We start from the raw sequence: 19,883 nt of genomic DNA on the forward strand, positions 1-19,883 counted from the left end.
GCAGCCGCACTTCTGTACTACATGGCAAGAACACATTGAAAAAGCCAATGCTATCACATAGATGAGACCAATTGGCTTTGTCAATGCTTGATCTAATGTGCTACCAGCTGCTGCTCCGTTTTGAAGAAGTTCATTCTATTTTCTAGGACCCTTCCTCATCTCTGTATTTGTTCCCTGATTATCACCTGTTTGGTACTACACTCTGACATAGTCTTAGAGCAACAAAAAAACATACACATGCAAACAAAAGGCCATACCACATCTCTCTCACCATCCATGTGAATGGGTGTCGGCATATCAGATCAACTATGTGTATGGCTGCCTGTAGGTCTCTGTGGATAGGTTATTTTTGTCTGCTGGCTTGTGTGTCCAGATGGCGGTTTGCAAGTTGGTCTGTGTGTTCATGGATTTCTGTAGTGGGGTTGTATTGTCTTCATTTATGTGTCGTCTATATCAATGTGTGTGTGGATGTACCAGGCAAACAAATAAGCTATTCCACTGCACACAGGCCTGGACATATGCATAAAGTGCGTGTTTACAGGTGTGTTTGCATGTGGGTATATATCGCAAATGATTATTGCCACCATGCTCTCTTTTTAAAAAGAAAAGTTTTAAAAATAGCCATGGACAGACTACCAATCTCTCCAGAGCAATTGAGAATGCATAGAATAGCCTAAAAATAGGACCCATTGACCCTGCATTGATAAATAATTGCTTAGGACAGGTCGAAAATCAAAGACCGGCAGGTTGATTACATTTCCAGGTATACAGAAAATGATAACATTTCCAGTCTGTAGACTGCCGCTCTTACCAAATTCGAAGCGCACATAATGCAAGGATTTTATTGAGTTACTTTATCGCATCTATAAAGAGAACAGTAAATTGAATTTCTGTAGATAAGTGTAATGCTTTTTCGCTCCAACTAAGTCACATAAAACTGATAGCTGTCTTTCAAGGCCGAAGGGCATGGTTGCCATTGGATATAAATATACTTTGTTTGGATATGAACCTTTTACAATATCCAAAAGTTTTACTAAGTCTGTTTTTATCTTATCTGGTCTAAAGCCATATATCAGTTTGTTTTCATAAGTACTCACTACTGTAATACTTCCGAATTTGAGCTTTAATCATCAATTTCTATCCTGGTGTCTCTTTATTTTCTCAGGCTATTTTTTAAATCAATTTAGCCAGTAAAGAAGAAGGGTGAAAGGGACTACTCTGTCTTTCCAGAGACGGCAGCACATTTTCCCCTTTCTTGCTTTCAATCTGTTTGGTCGAAGTGGTCCAATCTAAATTCACATGTCACCTAAATCCAACTTCCATCTTTCTTTCATACACAGTAGCAGAATTGTCAATAGATTTTCGCCAAGTTTTCAAAAACACGACACTTTGCACGAATTTGACCGAATTTAAAAGTGAATCTGAGATTGTTGCAATTTAAGTTGCTACTCAATGATATAAAAAAAACACGTTTTTGTAGTTATAAAAATGCCACATAGATGAAGATTGCTGCACTAAACAAAGGCTTTCTTGCCCCTTTGTCTAACAGGAAAAGAACATACTGATCGTGATGCTTGAACTGTACTACCATTAACACAGCCAGTCTGGGCTGCCACCCTGTAACGACAAAACGTTGACGATTATATGTTATATGTTGTAAAAAACAATACAAAATGTTATTGAAATTAAAATAAAAAAAAATAACCAGAGGGATTCTGGGAGGGAGTAGCACTGGCTTGAATGGTCTGGAAATATGATAATGCCCACAGAAAGAACCGCCCTTTCTGAGTCCTGTGAAAGAGGTCGACATACCTAACTGCTAGCTGAGGAGATGGAGAGTAATTGTTGAGTGAGGCCAGCACTCTGGGGATCATTACCAAAGTGAGCATGTGAGTACTTCAGTGAAGTAAAATGAGCAGAGGAGCTGAACACTGTAAGAAGAAAGTAAGGAAAGATGGACTGCTGTCTAGAATCAAGCAAAAGTGATCAGAAGAAAAGGTCACATGAAAAGGCGGATTGCAGTTTGGGAATCTAGTGAGGTGACAATTAGATTAGGAGTGAGTGACTGGTTGAACAGAGTTGGGTGGACACTGAACAACATCAGAGTGGAGTTCCTAGAGGAGTACAGTTGAGGAGGGATCAGGCATAAAGAAACAGGCATAACTTGCATGAGTCTGCACCATGTAATGGACACACAACCTACCACACAATTGTTTTTTGCAGGTATACATTCAGGTAGCTCCCCAACAGCCTCCCCAGTTCACCCCCAAGGTTAATAGTTCTACCTTTACATCGGCTGTTCCGAAACCGATGACTTGTAAATGGGATCGTATTCACTAAATATCATATGAGATATTATATGAGATGACACATAAAGGTAAATGTGGGGACAAAACATTACTCCACAATCACCCAGCCAGGTACTAGCAAGAACACTAGTACAGAACCAAAAGTTCAGCAAGAGGGTACCTCCCAGACTATTTTACGGTATCTTGACTAATATGATGGGTATGCAATACGGTTGTGAATTCTGCTTTCCACAGCTATCTCTCAATTACCTACCGATGCATGTTTATCTTTTATAAAGATATTATGCCAATTTGTAAAATGAAATGCTAAATCCCAATAAACACATTTAAACAAAAAAATAAACAGGCATAACTCCTCCTTTCCTGCCATGCCTGAGGAGAATGCTCAGCTCTGGGGTGGAGTCTTTTGAGCATATTCTGAGTGATTACTTTGCCACAATGCGAGGAGAAAGAGAACTTGCCTGCTTTTTTCCCCCTCCAAACGAAGCCAGAATGAGGAAGGGAAAACCGATCATTTAATTCCTAAAACTCCTCTGGCAAAAAAAGGAAGTAAAGGTGACGGGCGGATCCTGGTTTATGACCCAGCGTGATTACTATCCATTTAACAACAGCATGAAATAGTACAAAGGATAGACAAATACATCCATACTGAACACTAAATCTGACATGTTACAGGAGTCAGAGGCAGCTCTAGATAGAAGACTGTTCTGTCCCGAAAAGATTTCATGGGCACGTTCCAACCATAGGAGTCAGACAATTGGAGACATTAACCTTCAAGAGCGGCAATCAGAAAATCAAATGCATAGGAATATGACAGACAGTAGGGTTAACAAGCAAGAAAACGGTGCACAGACATAATATCGACTCCAAAATATCGACTGGACATAATATCGAGTTTAAAATAAAGACTGGACAAAATATCGACAGGACAGAATATCGATGACCAAAATATCATTTTTAAGGTAAGTGATATAATATCGACTGTAAAAAATATAGAAAATTAAAATATCGAAGTATATAATATAGATAGTAAAAAATATCTATTTTTTAATAATATCTAATTTTTTATAGTGTATGTTTATGGTATAATATGTGTGAAAAGTGTGTATTTATGTTATAATTTTTTTTTATTAATGATTTTTGTTTTATAATTATTGCGTAATTTAATTCTGTAGCGGGTTGTGGGTTTATAGGGGAATAGGGTGGGAAGTATTTTAATTATAATTAATTAAATATTTAAATATATTTATTGATAGTAAATTTAAATGAATTGTTAATTAATTTATAATAGTTAATTAATTAAATTTTAATTGGTAATTAATTTTAATTAATTGATTAATTGGTAATTATGTAAATTTTACTAAATTATATTTGTAGCGGGTTGTGAGTTTATAGGGGAATTGGTGGGAAGTGATTAAATTATAATTAATTAATTAATTACATTTATTTATATTTATTTAATTTCAAATAATTGTAAAATACTTTATCATTATTAAATAATTAATTGTAAATATATTTATTAATTAGTATTAATAGGTGATCAATTGAAATAATTATTGTTAAATAGTAATTTTAATATATTAATTATTGTATTGTATACAAATTTAATTTATTTTTAATTAATTAATAATAGATATTCATTTATACATTTTTTAATTATTTATGAAGTATTTACTTTCCTAATGTTGTATTCTCTGGAGTGGGTATAGTAATTTTAACCCCTACGCTATCCAACGTTTGCCCTACTGTTGCACCCACTGGAGTGGGAATAGTAATTTTAACCCCTACGCTATCCAACACTTTCCCTACTGTTGCACCCACTGGAGTGGGAATAGTAATTTTAACCCCTACGCTATCCAACGCTTTCCCTACTGTTGCACTCTTTGGAGTGGGAATAGTAATTTTAACCCCTACGCTATCCAACGCTTTCCCTACTGTTGCACCCACTGGAGTGGGAATAGTAATTTTAACCCCTACGCTATCCAACGCTTTCCCTACTGTTGCACCCACTGGAGTGGGAATAGTAATTTTAACCCCTACGCTATCCAACGCTTTCCCTACTGTTGCACTCTTTGGAGTGGGAATAGTAATTTTAACCCCTACGCTATCCAACGCTTTCCCTACTGTTGCACCCACTGGAGTGGGAATAGTAATTTTTACCCCTACGCTATCCAACGCTTTCCCTACTGTTGCACCCACTGGAGTGGGAATAGTAATTTTAACCCCTACGCTATCCAACGCTTTCCCTACTGTTGCACCCACTGGAGTGGGAATAGTAATTTTAACCCCTACGCTATCCAACGCTTTCCCTACTGTTGCACCCACTGGAGTGGGAATAGTAATTTAAACCCCTACGCTATCCAACCCTTTCCCTACTGTTGCACTCACTGGAGTGGGAATAGTAATTTTAACCCCTACGCTATCCAACGCTTTCCCTACTGTTGCACCCACTGGAGTGGGAATAGTAATTTTAACCCCTACACTATCCAATGCTTTCCCTACGCTTGCACTCTTTGGAGTGGGAATAGTATTTTTAACACTTCTGCTATCGTACGGTAATATAATAGTATCTTATTTAATTATAGTATGTTACTATATATATATGTTTTAACAAATATGATTGTAAAAATTTATTTTTATTAATTTCATTTATTATTTAATTCTTATAAGTTAATTTAAATATTTTTAAGTATATTTTAGTAATTAAATTTTAATATTAATTTAATTTTACACTGTTTTTAATAAAGTCGATTTTTTTTAAAACTATATTTTTGTAAACAATATTTTGTACTCGATATTTTTGTACTTACCTGTTTGTAGAGACAAACTCGATATTCTGTCTGTCGATATTTTGGCAACGATATTGTTGCAAGTCGATATTTTGTCCATCGATATTATTTCAGTGATCCAAAGAAAACGTGGTCAAATTGAGGAATCTACTTATATTGGTGTCCTAGAGTTAGGGTGAGACCCTAACTGACTCAATGCTGCAATAGTTGGTCGAAACATTGGATGTTGTGCATGTAGACTTAAGTAGAGGCCTTAAGAAGCACTTTCAATTGAAATTGCCCACACCAACAACCTACAGGGCAGGAATGGATTGCACACTTATAACTTATTGAGAGATGGAAACATCAAAGATAAACTGTGGTGTGAGATATTCCAGAACCAAGCCAGGTTGAAGATGAGCAACCGCAATATTTGCTTTTTCTGGATACTGCCTTCTTTTCTGAGGAACGAAGGAGAACATTACTATCCTTCTGCCTAGTGGTTGCTGTGAAATGCACCAACGCAATAACCTTTTATCCAGTGAACTTGAAAGTAAGAGATCATGCAAGCAACTAAGATAAGATAACAGACACAAGTGTCAAGACAGGCAGCAGACAGCAATGGGAGCAAAGGAAACTAATTTAACGAGAGTACAAATGTGGTCATTCTTGAAATCTCTTCAAAGCGAAAGATTTAGTCAAAACTACAATAGCATCCTAAAATAATTCATGAGTAATTGGAAAAAAAGGGTGTTGATCTCCAGGGCTCCTATATGTAGAGGTGACATTGACTAGAATAATGTTTGCGTATTTAAAGCAACATTTACATACCAGCACAAGAGGAGATATTGGGAAAAGAAGCAGATATTGTATATATTGAACATTGTAGTCGATGGAGTAGTAAAGTACTTAAAGGAGCCAAATGTTTCATGGCTTGTGACATAGATTATCACAGTTTACAGTCAGGGATGGTCCATATGGGGCTATGTGCTCCTTCACTCTTACTCTCTCCTTCCAAATAAAAATCCTACTGCCTCCCATTCTCAGTATTTCCAGTCCCATTGGCACAGATCACATCTTGCTTACAGTTAGATAGGGACACCTGTCTTGGCACTCCCTCCACTCTCTTTGGTCTCCAATTACTCTTAAATTCTCCCTCCTTGTTCTCTAACCCACTCCCATTTCCCTCCCAAAATTCCAGACTCTTGTGGTGCCAGGTACTGGGATAAACAAGGACACTTCTCAATTGAGGGTAGTGGTATCCCTAAGTGCAATTTGATAACGAATTCCAACAGTAGCCGGTGGATCTCAATTGTCAACAACTACTTGTGATCTGAACTTGTACTTATAATGATACATATCATCATCTCTCTAAAGGTGGCACACTTGAAGGCCAGGTAGTTTCAAACTAGAGTTTAAAATATACCACAGTACACCAGGCAAAACATTAGATGAAGGCAAGTTTAAGTTATGAATAATGCTGTAAAATAAGACAACAATCGAAAAATTGTTCAATGATTTTTAGATGACTCGATACCATTCTGGTCAACCACAACTTAACAGAAACAGCTGTTGAACATTAATAGTTGCCAATGTTGTTCATAAAAAACTAGGTTACGTTTGCATCATCATTATATAATCACATCTACCAGGTAAATGAGGCAGTTGACCATGTCTCATTTGTTTTTTTACCTACCCAACAAATGGAATGATTTCACACCTTAACAAAACATCACTTTATCTGTGTATGCTCACAAAATAACTTTCAACTCAACATAGACTTTAGGTAAGTAAATAAATTATGTTTGCTACACTTTTTAAAACTGTATTAGACCCTTAAGTGGTAATTTCGCATCCTTTTTATAAAATGTATCCATTGGTCTTATCAAATCATCTACTGAGCACAATAATGTATGTATAGAGTAAGCAAAATTTGAAAGCTCATCCTTGTAACCAGGAGCAGCAAATACAATTCACTTGTTGCCAAGTTTGGAAAATTATTTGGAAAACATGTGCAAACCACCATTAGAAAATGATTCTAAGTTAAAGCAAAATGCAAAATGCAAAAAAGTGAAACTAAATGTAGGCTAAAAAACTACCCTTGGTTGAAAAGAGATGACTCAAGGAGAGAAAACAATAATAATCAATATATATAAAAAAGCCTTGCGTTGCGTATTTAAAAAGCCTTATGTTTCACATAAAAACTTTAAACAATACAAGCAGATGATATAAGCTAAAAGAAAGCAAATTAAAAATACACACAAACTAATAAAAAAGTGAGAAAAATAATTTAAAAAAATAACAAAAAGGCAATTAAGAGTCTAAAAGTTATCCAAATTGAAAGGTGGCATCCCCAACATGTCCAAGACATCCATATCCAATATGTTGTTGGGGACCAGGAGTGAACCCGCATCTAAAGATAATACATCAAGAGAGCCCAGTAGAGCAAGATTCAAGGGAGAAAGAGAGTCTTTTACAGCCCATTCACCAGATGTCGAGGGAAATTGTGGTAGGAGTGCAGCCTCTAAAGAGGAACCAGAAGCCGAAAGAGCATCCTGTACTTAAAAAGGCAGCTCTATACATCTTGCAGCAAAGGGAGCAGAAACACAGGACAATACAACTGATGCAACCACAAAGGACTCACAAGCGTAGTTATTTCCGGACTTTGGGACAGTAGCATAAATCAATTGCACACTCGAAAGAGCAACATGGGCAGTGAAACACAGCCTACACACTCCGAAACCACACGGGCCAGTACGACAGAGCCCAGTTCTCATTCAGTGCCAAGAACAGTCATTCTCCAAAGTACTGTATCATGGGCTCATGACACAGAAGTATGTGTGGCAGGTCCATTGCCATGAGGCTTTGTTGTGGGACAACCATTGTGGAGCAACAAAAATAGTACTAAAATGGCAACCAAAAAAATAGCACATTCAGAATGCCTCCGAAAATGCTGGAAAACAATAAATGTACGCAAGACGGAATAACTCAAAGCACAGTCTAAAACGTAGAAACAAATCCAGATCCAATCACTTTTTAAAAGTGTGCCAGTCTAGCGATGTTAGAAGCATTAAAAATACAATGTATTAGCTCACCAAAATACTGTGTCAATTGAGTGTGTAACACAGCTGAGGAATGGGCCGCTTGGAGATCAAACGTTTCCCATGCAGATGGTAAAGTCACATATTTTTGCAACAATAAAGTTTTCAGTCTAATCAATTTATCAGCACATCAGCCACAAAGTAAATTCTGCAATAGAATGTGTAGGAGGATATAAGACATTCATATTGCAAGTCACAAGCATGGACTACATAAGGGATACCTGGAATCATCTGGCAGCAGGTATGATCATTTAAAATGTAAGTATCTGCCATTAGAAAGTAAACATGATTTTGACTTTGTTACTTGTAGGGGAACAACCTTACAAAAAACATGCACAATTAGCCTTTGGGGTATTACAGACACCATGAAATGTTATCTCTCTGCAAGTAAATGAGTGTACCAAAGAAGTCCCACAGTGGTGTAGACTAACAAAAACCTACTTGTTTTCATACCTGAATATGTACTGAAAAGGGAGAAACCAAGCCTCATGTAAAAAATGTGCACCTACCTCTTCATAGCTTCCCACAGGAAAATGCTGTAGACACAAGGTGAAATGAAAAGGCAATATAGGAGCAGAAAGGAAACCATGGAACAGCCAGGTGGCTGACGGAGTTTCAGCTACAATGAAACCAATGATTAAATGTTGTTATATTAAGCATTGTGTAGGCCACTTCCTTCCTCGACATGACTTTCTGCATATATGTGAAAGTATAAGGCAAAAAAAATTCTGTTACACTCAAGTATTTTCATGACACTCAATTTGATTTCAAAACTTGCACAGTCCAACTTAATAATAAAATTGATCTCAACTGACTTTGGCACGTTGAAGCATAAACATGTCATTCTCTGTAATATCAAATGTGGATGAAACAGTATTATTCAATGTTAACAGAATTGTCATACCGATGTTGACAACTGCCACTGCCATTTCAAGATGTCCCTTCTCAATTTCTCTTATTCTTTGGGCAGGTACTTGTTCATAAATTTACCAAATTTCATTATAAGTGCCATATAAAATATTTCGGATGAGGAGCTCTGGGACCCAATAAAAATCCTGTAAATCCATTGTATTAGAAAGAAGTGATAAGTGGTCTTTAACTGCAGACAAGGAGGAATGCTCTAACCATTGCTGGCATAACTTTCCTATGCTAAATGTAGTAACCATTTTCAAGTGTTGTGACTGAATATACTGATGGTCTGGCCTGCTTGCTGTAAACCCCTTTAAAAAATTCTAGAAACAGGCATTGCAGCCATTGGTATCAATGGACCATAATAACCAACCACCTCAACTAGAAAATGACAAATTGTAAGTTCCATTTTGCAAGATCTCATTGAACTGTTGTTCTGTGAAATTAATAACCTCTTGCCAATTATCAAGTGTTGCAACACAGGTAATACTGGGTGTATTTAATTTCTTAATGTTTCCAAAGCCGATAAATGTAGTTTGTTGTACTGTTTTGTTTAGAAAATTCATTTGGTGAGGGATCAAACAAGCCCTAAATAAAGCATCCATGCCCTGTACCTGCTAGTGTCCTGTAACCCAAACAGATTCAAGCTCAATATTGTCCTTCCAATACACCTACCCCTGCATGGATACTTGTGAAATAAACAAATTGTAATGAATCAACCTTGTTTGTGTGAGCATATTTTTCTTCACGAGTGAAGGTATGGACCTAGAATAATACAAAATAGGATATGTAGGAACATGACCAGAAAATGAAGGGAACTTCTTAAGAAATGAATTAGAACTAGGTCTGGGTGGTGACCTCTGCTCTGTTTGTGGAGTTTTCTGCACTCTGCACTTCGTGGAGCATCCGGAGTTCTGAACACAGAGCTGGGATTTTTCCTCACTTGCCAACATCAAGTTAGTATTCAACACGGATGGTCACAGATGGTCGAGACAGCTCACATTGAGAAACCTTCCATTCATGTGAAGAAAGCTGCAGCTCAAGAAGAAAATCTACTCAAGCAGCAGAAAAGCATCAGGACCATCTTGTGCTGTGCATTGTGCCATTTGCACTGATTTACAGCATGGGACAAACACATGGCGCAGAAAATAAATTCAAATGGCGTGACTAAATGTACCTTTCTGCTTGCGGAAATCTGCGTACTGCTGTGGAATGTTTTGGTCACTTCACAGAGCTTGGCATAGTGAAACTCTGTGAACTCCACCCAGACCTAATACAACTACTCACAGGTGGTGTCTGGCAGTGATACCACTGTGAATAATTAAAAACAGCACATGAAATACTAGCTTTATGTAAACAGGGATGTGCATAATGATGGTAGGAAAACATTTCATCATAATTTGCAGAACTCAAATACAAATCCTCATTCTCAAATACAGTGTATGGTTCTAATTCAGATAGCATATTTGAAACATTCATAACATCCCATTCATCAGAAATGGAACCTGAAGTGATAATATTGTCCATAGCAATTTTAAAAACATAAAGAATTTACAATGTTTCTATTGGAACAACAATGTCATAGGGAACTTTATCACAAACAATGCCATCATGGACGGGAAATTCAGTAATGTTCACAAGAGACAAGTCTCTTTGGACCTTATGAGAAGAAGACTGGGGCGAAAGCACCTCAGCTACAATTTCTGGTGAAGTACAATTAGGGAGACAGTGTCCATTCAATAGCTGAAAGAAAACTGTAATAAATCCAATCCAGAGGGAAAACAATGAAAGAAAAATCCAACAGTAGGACAATGGAGGAATCAGCCAAAGGAAGAATGCATGTGTACCACTCATAGAAGTATGTGGAGAGTCAGAAGAAAAATCCTCAATGCAGACAAAATAACCAAAGACAGTCTGAGTAGAAACAGGGCCTTCAGCAGGCAAACAAGAGCAGGTGGGCATTTCCAAAGACGTTTGATGACATATAACTTCATTTTAAGGATGCAGCAATAGAAAATGGCAAACTCATGTGAGGAACCCATCCTCATTGCTTAGTGCATATAGAGGGATTTCATGCAGGTTAGGGAGAGGTGACAAGTAGCTTCCCAGAAACCCCATTGCCAGCTATCGAGAAATGGCCACATGGTGTAGCCTGATCAAATCAATGGAACCTTGTTGTTTCTTTTTACAACCAGCAAGCAGTGGTTTGAGTACCTTTGACAGCAAGGACAGGCACTGGTGCATGGTAGGACAGGTCAACCTCTTTTGTATCTGCGATCTATCAAACTAGATCCCCAACTTTAGGAATCCAGTCAGACCCTGCTGGTTGCTCCTTCACTTCATTAGTGGCATACCATTTAGAATTCATATTGGAGGGGGGCACTAGAGGGCGCCGAGCAAGATGGCCACACTTACGTGAGGCTCCTGCAGTTCGGGCAATCATCCTCTTAAAATCCTGTCCATCCGGACACTCGGATATATAAAACTGGCCACATACTCTCTGCTGATACATCGGGAACTGCCTGGCCTCGACACTGCACTCCTTCCCTACCTGGAGACGCTCGTCTGCTGCCATCGATCCTGAGCCCGCGCTGATCAAAATGGCGACCGCCCGGGCTGCCTGACGTGGAGATCCTGCGGAGGAGGCCGGCTCTGCTGTTGAGGCGACCCCCTAGAAGCTATGGATGGACTGGAGGCTTCGCCCTTCCGCCTTTGTGCCCCCGATCCACCGAGCGGTGCTCCTGCGGATTGCCTGGCAGCTGCGGGACTGGCTGCAGCAGGGGGCGCACAGTGATGTAGACGGCCCCTGAAAAGCCCCGCGGGACCTGCGGCGACGTGAGAGGTGAGGGGCGGGCGGGATCCGGGCTGCAGAGCCCCGCTGCGCTGAGTCTCCCTGTCGAGTTCTGATGTCCCTTGATGCCGGTCGCTGCAAGCACTGAACCCCTGATTCCCTGGTGTGGCGGGGGGAGGTGCATGAGGGAGGAGGCGTGGAGACCTGGGCGGCCAGGGGTAGAGACTGCTGCGCTGGGCCCGGGTAACTGCGCCTGTTTGGAGGTGGGCTCGCTTGTGTGCCCATCTGACCCCTCCTGTGCTCGCCGAATGCGGCCCCCACAAGGATGACATCTTCAGACTGTGCCCTGACATGCCGGGAATACCGCCCTGCCATAGGCACGTAAGACAGCAGCGCCTGCTTCACAGTGCTATGGAGAGAAGGAAACTAGGACGTGAGACAAGTCTCAAAACCCTGCGACACAACACACTGCCTGGCCTCTGGCCTGGGGCGCTCTGCGCTACGGCTTTCATTGACCTGCTGCATCGCGCCCTCTCTGAAATGTCGCCACATCCTTGCGTACCTAGATCGCCACAATATTCATTGCGCCATTCTGCAGGAAACACATTTGCCCCCTAGTTCACCTCCCACTTTTGCTGCCCATTGGGCTGGCTGCAGGGGCTTCTCATGCTATTCATCTTATGCTCGGGCACCTCGGTGCTGGTGAAACGTTCCTTCCCCTACACTCCTATAGGTTCCTATGCTGATCCACAAGGGAGATATAACATATTGTGGGGGAGGCTGGCAGTGCCCTCCATTACAATGGTGTAATGCTATGGGCCAAACTCAGACGACCCAGAGTTTGTTAGGGTGATGTGGGGTAAAGATACAAGACATAGACTCTATGCACCTGATATGGGGGGAGACTTTAATGTCACGATTCACCCTAGCTTAGACAGGTCGCACCCGCAGCCACACCACTACACAGCCGCACAGCAAACCCTCAAGGAAATAGTAGAGGAATACGGATTTGCGGACCCCTGGAGGACACTCCACTCATCCACACGTCTGGGTTCTTGCTACTCCTCGGTTCACGCTTCATGGTCGCGCATTGATTATTGGTTAGTCGAGAGGGAGATGGCAACTTGGACAACACACACTTCTTATTTGCCACGCACATACTCGGATCACTGCCCTATACTACTGACCCTCACCCCGCCACATGAGGAGCCTCCATACTTAGCATGGCGCGTTAATTAGCAATCTCTCTTAGATCCTGTTTTTAAAAATGAGGTGGAACAGGAAATTTCAGATTTCTTCCTCCCTAATGTAGGTTCCGTTCCTCTATACTCTACCATTTGGGAGGCTATTAAAGTCACCATACACGGTATCTGTCTGGCGAAGGGCGGCAGGATGTTGAAGGATATCCGAAATACACTACATACCTTGAGGTAAAAATCAAACAAGCTGAGTTCAACCTCCAGTCAGCACCCTCCCCTTCAATACAGGCGCACCTACGCACGCTGCTAGATGACTACCAGGAAACTGCAGAGCGGGAGTTTAAATTCAGGGGGAAATACCACAAAGCTCGGCAATATGGGGAGGGCGAAAGGCCGGGGAGAGCACTGGCCTCCACGATCCGCCCTCCATGCCATAACAATATTGTGCTAGAAATAGAAGATGAGAACGGCCTGACACACAGGAACTCCTCAGACATACTGTCAGCATTTAAACAATTTTATAAGAAGTTGTACTACACTCAGCGACACGCTCCAGCAGACTTTCAGACATTTTTTGAAGATACTGCCATTGCCTGGCTAGGTAACGGGCAAAGAAACTTTCTGCTAGCCCATCATGAGGATGATGAGATCATCACAGCTATTATGCAACTGCAATCTGGCAAGGCCCCGGGCCGGATGGCCTCCTGGCAGAATTTTATAAATTACATAAAGACCTGATTATCCCGGTGCTTAGACACATGCTTGAGGAGGCTTGCGAGAACGGTATTTCACTGCACACAATGCAAGAGGCTCTCGCTCATAAATTTGGATGCTAAAACCCTCAGCCAAATTGATCGCTAACCGTATCAGCCCCCTGATGCCGATGCTCGTCCTTTCTGACCAATCGGGATTTGTCCTGACTAGGAGCACAGCTCATAACCTGAGAACACTGTTCGCCCTGCTCCATGATATAGACCCAGCGGAGGACGCGGCCGCCATATTTCTCGACGCCACTACGGCGTTTGATTCCAAGGAATTGGATTATCTCTCCTATGTCTTGGTGCGCATGGGTTCCCCCCCGCCCCCATTTTCTAGCATGGATCAACCTACTATATTCTGGGCTTCGAGCCAATGTTATAGTAAATGGCATGCGCTCTTCTTCTTTTCCACTGGCGGAAGGTCCCAGACAAGGGTGCCCCCTTTCCCCTCTTTTGTTTGCCCTGGCCATTGAGCCTCTCGCTGCGAAAGTAAGGCAACACTACAGCAATCACGCCATTGTCCACCCTGAACGGAAAATCCTAATATCTCTGTACGCAGATGATATCACCCTATACCCGCGTCGCCCTAATGTCAGCCTGAATCCTATATTGCGATTAGTGACTCTATTTGGGCAACTCTCCGGGGTCAATATCAACTGGACCAAATACCAGATTCACCCTCTCACTGACTTCACCACGATATTTACCCCGGACTTTCCCCTCAAATGGTGTGATGACACTCTCACCTACCTGGGCATCAAGGTGTCCAGAGCTCGCGATGAACTCATGACTGCTAATTATGGGCAAGCATTGGTCTCCATCACTGACAAAATCACGAGATGGATAGCATTTCCCATTTCTATGGCTGGAAGAGCAGCATTAATCAAAATGGGGATCCTGCCCAAACTACTGTACTTATTTGTAAACATTCCATACGCTCCCAGCCGTGACTTTTTCTCTGCCATTAAGACTCAACGTACTCGATTGGTATGGGGGAAACAGGCTAGGATAAAATGGGATGTTCTTACATGCCCATTTCACACGGGCGGCTTCTCGATACCAGACATCGAACTATATTTTAACTGCACACAAGCACATTATGCTGCATATTGGATGAAACCTCCCCCTTTCATGCCTCACTTGGCGTTTGAAAACGGCTACATGCACCATGTCCCCAGTACAGCGTCTCTCAGCGTCCAGGCGGTCCCCAGACACATTGCATCCACTACCGTGCAATGCACCTTCGGCGCATGGCATGGCCTGGTCAAATTGACTCACTGCACACTACTGTATTCTCCTCTCCTGCCCCTTTTTGGGTGGCAGGATCTCCCGGTCACACAGGAAGGCGGCTGCCGCCAGCTCCTCTGCAAATTATCAGTGCACACATGGGGGAGCCTGTATACCAAAGGGAAATTTAGTAACAGTGAGGAATTTTTTAAAAACATTACCCCCACTCCCCTAGAACGCTTTTATTACATTAGACTCCGACAGGACACCAAGGCCGCAACACCCACCTTTCCCCTGTAACCTCCTATAATGCCCCCACTACACGCTCTGTTACAGCAAGAGGCCCCCGCACACGTTCTCTCGAAATTATACCGATCTGTACAGGCAAATAGAGAATATGAACCAACTGCGGCCCAGAGCAGGTGGCAGGAGGAGCTAGGCCATCCCATCACCGAGGAACAATGGACATACTAATATACACAAACTGGGGAAATATCTGTAGTAGTAGATTCCGAATCATACACTACAAATACATACATGTCTGGCTTAATAAATACTTCAGTGGGATTTTCTGGCGCTCCAGTCTGTAATCCGGTTTCCTGCCCCTTGCCTGTTTCGATTGGTCCTTATGACTTGGAAGCTCCGCTTATTTTGACAACTGGCTGTGGTGAGAATTTACTGGGTATGGATTTGTTAAAAATACTACATGCAACATTGTATTGTTCCCCTTCTGGTGTGCATCTCACGTTGGGAAAGAGATTGCTGTCTCCCATGTATTTATCTCGGGACGAGTTTCCACCTGAATTACTTTCTCTCCCAGAAAGTCTTTGGGCCGCGGGCCCGTATGACGTGGGTCGTCTTGAGATCCCACCGTACGTTGTCACAATTAAAGATAATGTTAGAATGCCACGCATTCCTCAATATCGTATTTCTAGTGATGGAGAAAGAGCATTGTTGGCTATTGTTGATGATTTCATTCAGAAAGGTGTGGTCGAAGAGACTAGAGGCAATGTTTGTAACGGCCCTATTCTCCGATCCTTAAGAGGACAGATCCTTCACAGCCTCCTTTCTACAGATTTGTTATTGATTTAAGGGAAGTCAATAAAATAGTGGTACCACAGTTCCCTGTTGTTCCGGACATTACAGCTTTATTGACGATGATTTCTGCTTCAGCGGCTTGGTTCTCGGTGATAGATCTTAAGAATGCTTTCTTTAGCATTCCCATTGCTGAGGAAAGTAGGGATATCTTTGGTTTCTCTTTGGGTGGCCGAAGTTTCAGATCTAAAAGGCTCCTCAAGGCTATTGTGAAAGTCCCTCTATTTACAGTAAAGCTCTTAAATTACAACTTGATACTTTTTCTTTGCCCCCAGGTACTACGCTTGTTCAGTATCTGGATGATTTGCTGGTGGCTGCTGATACGGAAAATGTGTGTAAGAACGTGACTGTTGCGTTGTTGCATCATTTGGCTGTTTTGAACCACAAAGTATTGCCCTCCAAGGTGCAATATGTCTGACAAGAAGTAACCTATTTAGGTCATCTCTTGTCGAAGGAGGGAAGGCGATTGACTCCAGAACGTATTCATGCTATTTCACAGATGTCTGTACCCACCACACAGAGAGAAGTGCATGCCCTTTTGGGTATTACTTCCTACTGTAGACAATGGATTCCCAATTTTTCACTTTTGGTAAAACCATTGGTGGCACTAACGTTGAAAGATACGCCCCATCCACTCCCTTGGACGGATGAATGTCAGAAAAGTTTTGTTGATCTTCGTACTGCCCTGTGTTCCGCCCCAGTGTTGGGCACCCCAGATTATAGTAAGACCTTTACATTGTACGTTCACGAGAGAGAAGGTTGCGCGTTGTCAGTCTTGACACAGCAATTCGGAGATAAGCAGAGGCCATGTGCCTATTTCTCCGCTACATTAGATCCAGTAGCTAAAGCTTTGTCCAGTTACCTTAGAGCCACAGCAGCTGCCGCAATTTCTATTAGACAGTCTGCTGGATTGGTATTGGATAACACACTTATTGTTATGGTTCCACATGCAGTGGATACTTTGTTAAATACAACTAAGACGCAGCATCTCACGAGTGCTCGGTTGTCTGGTTATGAGCTGACACTTGTAGCGAGTCATATACATATAAAAAGATGTAACACGTTAAATCCAGCTACACTGTTGCCACTCCCAGGTGAGAAAGACGATCGGGAAAAGCATGATTGTTTTCTTGTTTTAAACTTCCAAATGGAGAAACCACTTCTGCCTATGCTGTCACCACCTTATGCACTATTGTCGAGACGGCACGTATTGGACATAATTCAGCCCAAGCAGCTGAATTGATACCTTTGACTAGAGCGTGTGTGCTATCGAAGGGAAAGAGAGTGAATGTGTACACGGATAGTCAGTAAGCCTTTGGCGTTGCGCATAGTTTCGGTAAGTTGTGGAGGGAGAGAGGATTCTTCACCTCCCATGGGACAAAGATTCAGCATGGTCAGTTAGTGACAGATCTCCTTGAGTCACTTACTTTATCTGCACAAATAGCGATCATAAAGTGCAGTGCACATAAGAAAATTATAGACGACGTGGGTCGTGGAAATGCGTTTGCAGATGTGGTGGTGAGAACCACAGCTAGAAACACTACTAGTCGAATGTATGTGGCAGGTCCCGCAAATTGGGTGATGGAAATTGGAATGTGTGAAGACACGATTGAAAGTGTAAAAACGATTCAGGGAGAAGCTACTGAGAAAGAGTTGAGTATGTGGAAAGAAAGGACGGGAATGTTAGATTTGACGGGTTGTTGGACAGAGTTGTCGGAACATCAGCGATGGTTGTTACCGGACGCTTATGTGTTGCCGGTCGTGACTATGGCTCATGGCCCAGCTCACATTAGTGCAAAAGGCATATGCAAGCTTTTGGCTACGGTATGGCAGAATGAAGGAATTCCGAAATGTGCAGAAAATGTGGTTAAACATTGCATTGTTTGTTTAATGCATTATCCAGGAAAAGGAACCCCAACTCCGGCAGGCCATTTTGCTCCTCCGTCATATCCCTTAGCGGTGTTGCAGATCAATTACATTCATATGGATCGCTGCAACAACCTCAAGTATGTTCTGGTGGTGGTATGTGCTTTTTCCCGTTAGGCAGAGGCCTACCCCTTGAAAGATAACACTGCTTTATCAACTGCCATGGTGCTGATTAAGGAATTCTTCCCTAGGTTTGGTTTGCCGTGCATTGTCTGGAGTGACAATGGAAGTGAATTCGTGGGCCAGGTAATGCAGAAAGTATGTTCTGGCCTTGGAATCAGACAAAAATTTAATGCGGCAAACCATCCAGAGTCAGTGGGTTTGGTTGAGTGTTACAATGGTACGCTCAAGCTTAAGCTGGCAAAGATACAAGCCAGTACAGGTCTTGCCCAGCCTGCTGCCTTGTCCCTAGCTCTTTTATCAACCAGAACTACTGTGCACTCTTGTAAGGGACTTAGCCCATATGAAGTAGTATTTGGATGCCCAGCTAATGTTTGGGGCGTCCCCCGTCCCAAAAGATACTCAGACATACCATATCCTTTGTCGATCGACTATTTACATGATTTGAATACTAAATTGAGTGTTATTCGTCAACAGATACAGAGTGTTTTGCCGGAGGCCTCCACAGATCCAGGTCACACCATCTTGCCCGCTGACTGGGTCTGTGTGAATAATTTTCAGCGGACTAAGAATTTGGAGCCTCGTTGGTCTACGCCTACGCAGGTTTTGCTCGTTACTCGCACAGCTGTCAAGATGGTGGGTAAACGAAGATGGGTGCATGGAGTGCACTGTAAAACGGTGCCACTTCCATTACCCTTTTGACCAGTGGATTCACAGTGGTGTGAGAGAATCGGACACTGCAGCAGTTCCTTGTTTTGTTCCATTCAGTGATGCTCAGATTTATGGGACTCCGTCTGAAAAAGCGGATGACGACATTCTTCAAGCTGCTGTGCCTGTGCATCGTCGAATAGACACCACCAACCCAGAAATACTGTTTAAAAATCAGACCGTGCCGAGGAAAACACACTACAATTTAAGACAAAGACCCAACAAACTGAATTCTTGAACACTTTTTATTAATTAAAGACATTCTTTTTGTACTTTTTGCTTTTTGTGTGATATTAGTATTAGATGTGCCATCTGTCTCCGTCGCAGGGTCACGGTAAGAGACTCAGACTGTAACCTGATTCTGTTCTTTAGTAAGCGGCTAGTGCCTCAGGTATACAGAAGTGATTAGCTGAGTGATTGAGGAAGAGTGCCGTGAGCGACATTTTTTTTAGATAAAGATGGATGGTACAATAATTGTAGGTAGGGAAAATAGGAAGCAAGAAATGAGATCAAAATATTGTAAATTATTACGTAGTCGATTTGGCGTAGCTTTGTGTGTTCTTATGTTTTTGTGTATTTTATTAGCCTGCACAGGATGGATTGTCCATATTTTGAAATCAAGAAATGTTGCGAATACTACGACTTCTTTGCCTTCTCGTCTTTCGTCTTCTCACACAAAATGCATACTTTACCCTCTCATGAACAGATAAGGAGAGCCGAGTATATGAACAATACGTTTATACAGTTGTTGCACCAACATCAGTTAGCCATTAATATGACTGATTGTTGGGTGTGCGGACTTATGCCACACAATACACAAAAGGGAATGCCATATTTGGTTCTTCCTTTCTCATACGAAGGTTCAGCTTGGGCTTATTTGACAATGTTTTCAGCGCATACCATAACAGACTTAGAAGTCCTGTGAGAACTGCTGGGAATGGATTGGATTTTAGCCATAGCTCCTTGATAAAA

Source organism: Lissotriton vulgaris, chromosome 3_1 (assembly GCF_964263255.1).
Source record: "Lissotriton vulgaris chromosome 3_1, aLisVul1.2, whole genome shotgun sequence".
Lineage (NCBI taxonomy): Eukaryota > Metazoa > Chordata > Amphibia > Caudata > Salamandridae > Lissotriton > Lissotriton vulgaris.